Source organism: Nannospalax galili, unplaced genomic scaffold (genome assembly GCF_000622305.1).
Source record: "Nannospalax galili isolate Female #2095 unplaced genomic scaffold, S.galili_v1.0 scaffold1832, whole genome shotgun sequence".
Lineage (NCBI taxonomy): Eukaryota > Metazoa > Chordata > Mammalia > Rodentia > Spalacidae > Nannospalax > Nannospalax galili.
The window spans coordinates 52,509-56,539 of NW_008331832.1; positions in this window are offsets into that span (position 1 = coordinate 52,509).

Here is a 4,031-nt window from a genome sequence, read left to right on the forward strand (position 1 = left end):
ATGATAGTCTCCCTGTTGGGAGTCCCTTGAAGGTAGAGATTACTAAGTTTACATTTGCTTCCAGTGTCAGAAAGCTAACACTGGATCTTTTGAGATTCAAAATTCTACTCAATTTATAATTTCCCAGCAGGAGTACCTAGTCTCCAGGGCAGGGTTGTGAATGGCCCCCTCTGTTACTCACCTCATTAAGCTCTGCACAGTTCTACAAGAGAATTATCCAGGGACATGCTCACTTGCCATTTGTAGATTTTCTGTGAGAATCAATGGTTGTAGTAATTAACATCAGATCACAGATTTAAAACTCTACGAAAAAGGAGTTCTACAAAGATGTTGAAAGAGTAGGAATAGATCGTCAAGTTGCGAGTCTACATCTAGACCTTTACATTTCTTAATGTTGCATATTTTGACTTCCATGGCCCTTGTTTATGTAAAATTATAGCTGCATATTCTTGTTAATATTTATAGATTCTTAAAAAAGGTTTGATGTTGTGAGGTTGTGGATCAGTGAGTAGAGTTCTTGCTTAGTGTACAAAAGCCAATGGGTTCAATATCAACACTATAAAACAATATTAAAAATATTATAGGAAATAAAAGAGCTATCTCATTTGTGTTTTAGCATAACTAAATGAGATGGTTTACATTTTTATTAGAACTATAATAGACATATGAAAAGGGGCTGATCGGTGCTAATCCTCTTTTTATTTTCCACATGCTCAACTAGATAAATCAAGTGTCTCAGCCTTGGCACATTTAGATAAGTTGTTTTTTGTTTTGTTTTGTTTAAGATGGGATCTCCCTGTAGCCCTAGCTGGCCTGGAAGACAACATGTAAACCAGGCTATCCTCAAAATCATAGAGATCCAATTTGCTTTTGCCCCCAGAGTGCTGGGATTAAAGTCATACAGCACACACCCGGCTACATTTAGATAAGTTTTGTTGTGGTACTGTCCTATATGGTAAACAATAAACACAGCCTTGGCCTCCTTCCTATTCTATGCCTACCACCACACATGTATCAACCGTCGTCAAAAAGATTTGTCTACATATTGTCAAATGTTCCCCTAATGGGGTTCAGAAAACGAGTTGCTGAAGCACTGGAGTTTGGCATGGTATCTATTTTGTACTAAAGAACTTTGATTGGAAGGGTGAGGAGAGAACATTCAAGAACAATAATATAATAACAATAACCCACACCATTCACAAAATTTATTTCAAGACAAGTCATTCACCTGAATACAAAACCTAAAGTCATGATATGCTTATAAAAAGAGAGTAAGGAGGCCATTAGGGAGTCTGCTCAGAGAGACAAAGACTACTCTCAGCCTTAAACAAAGAATCCTCTTCTTGTAGTGAACAGGAATAAATATCCATGACCCTTGAGAATAAAGGACAAGTAAGGACTTGACTCTAGATAAGACATTTACACCATCTCTTTACGGCTCGGCAAACATTGCAGAAGAGGGGATAGGATGAGGATAAGAGCCAAAGGATGAGGGACTGCAAAATACAATCTTCCAAGCAAGACGTGGCCATGGAAACGATGAACTCACAGCAGCTGTGATATTGGCACTAGGCCATCTTAACAGTCCACTGTGGAGGAGGAAGGGTTTCATAAGGCCCTACCATATACTGCTGATCTGCTGGTAACAGATTCTGAGAGAAGGGGAAGAATGATATCCAGTTATGTACCCAACTGGTGAGCCCATGAAGTTCTGATGGTTAGTTCCAAACTCAAGATCACACAGACAACTGTGATTAAACTCTGTGAGACACTAAACAAAAGTGGGACTAGTAAATATGGGGAAAAGAGTTATAGGGAGGAGGAAGAGGGCCTGACAAGGGCAGAAGGTAAAAAGGAGAGGGTAGAGGAGAGGGAGACAGCAGTCAAAATGCATAGTGTACATGTTTGAAACCAGGAAAGAATAATTTTTACTAATAAAGAAGCAGTCCCAGAAAAGAGCAATAAAGTAGCCAGAAAAAGAAAGTAATGAAAATAAAAATGGGAGTATAAATGCAGACTGCATTTTTAATTACAGGCTGTCTTTGTAGAGGCGAATTTATTTTCTGGAATTGTGAGGAATTCTCCTACAAATGTGGGAATGTCAGTCATCCCTCCACACATCCACCAGGAGATCCTAACCCTAGATGGTCTGTCAGGAACTGTCACAGGACATCAGTGAGCAGAAATTTCACTCAAACACAAAGCTAATTATATTTGTTATGCCAAAGCCAAGCTCATCACTTGTTATAGCTGCACAAACTGTTCCTTTGATGTTTCCTTCCATAGCATGTGTTTTTGTCAATTCCAAAGCCATCTTGGCTTAACCTTTTCCTAACCCTGTATCAGCCTCATTCTTGCCCTTCCACATAAACATATGAGAGAGAATCTGTCTGAAGAATAAAAAAGAGTGATACTGCTCCTTCCAGCTGGAGGGAGTGCTCAGAGAGTCTAGACAACAAATAGCATAGTAGAATGGGACATTGGCTTAAGACATGCATTGTTCTAGTAGAAACTCTCATAAGGACATTTTACACAACTTTCAGCTTCTCCCAGAGGTGCACATAAAGCATATATACCTAGAATTTTGAACGCACAATTTTTCCAAATTCAGTTGCTAAGACACTTAAAAATAGCAAAATAAATTCAAAGATGCTAACTTGAAGAAGAGAACTCGCAGCAATATTTATTCCATCACAAAGCTCTTATCTTGAGCACATCTCAAAGGATTACAAGCTTGGGAAATTTCTCATCAAATCCTGAGTCTTCCTGTAATGGACAGCTGTCTGAATCCAGCTGTCTTATGTATAACACTAAATGTGCCTCATAGTGCTTCTACTTAGGAAAATTGTCTAATCTCACTAAAAATGAACTTAATTTCCAATGACAAAAAGTGACAATTTTTTTCTTGTCATTAGAATTACATTGGGCATGGTAGCCTTTAATCCCACTGCTTCGAAGGCAGAGGCGGACAGAGCTCTGTGAGTTTCAGACCAGCCTGCTCTATATAGGAAGTTACAGGTCAGCCAGTGATAGACCTGTCTCAAAAACCAAAAAGTAACAAAATTGAGGGTCTTAAATATATAAAATTAGTTTCCTTGCATGGTTAACTACAACAAAAAGAGAACCCCAGTTTTAAGCCAAACAAATGAAAGTTAGCTTGCAATTCAGCTCAGATAAAGATCACCCACCTTCAAAAAAATAAATCTAAATTTAACAGAGAAACGCTCTGAGCTACAATTCTCCTAAAGCTACTTTGACTTCTTCATCATGGCTGGTGCAGTTTCCGAGCCTACACTTGATTTTGGCCAATAGGCTGAGAAGCAGTTTTCTAGTATTCTATTGGTTAGCACTGGCTCTCTTACTACTGTATTATTCTTGGCCAGGGAATCTTCCATACTGCATCCTGGGAAGCTTCTGTCACACCTTCGTGCATGCCTCCCTGCAAAAAGAAACTTCCAAAAGGTAACTTCTTTACATTTTCCTAATATTACACTGAGAATTCATAAGACAAGCTTCCCTTTTTTCCTACTAACTCCAAACAGAAATTGGAATGTCAGTGAATGGTGTACAAACGTGGGCTCTAATGGACCTTGACTTAGAGTCCATCTTTTTGCTTAAATCACCATACTTATTTTAACCACTTAGTCCAATTAGTGCAGCCCATATGCACATGATATGGGACCATCAATTGGGGTGCAGATAACTTATCAGTGGTCACACCCCTGAAGAAAATTGACTATTCCTCCCCCAGCAGCCATCAATTGCATCATCTAGGGGTAGGCCTTTGGGACTCCTACCCAATCTGTGCTGCTATTGTCAAATGCCTTAATCTTGTTCAGGTCTTGCATTAAAGTCTTGCCAATCTGAACAGCCAGAAGAATCATACCAAAGCTAGAGGGTGTCAGATTGCATTAAACATCTTATAATCTTTCTGTTCCCAATCTCCAGAGGAAGTAATGGTGAAACAAATGCTCATCCAAATAAAATAATAATAATAATAATAATAATAATAATAATAATAATAATAATAA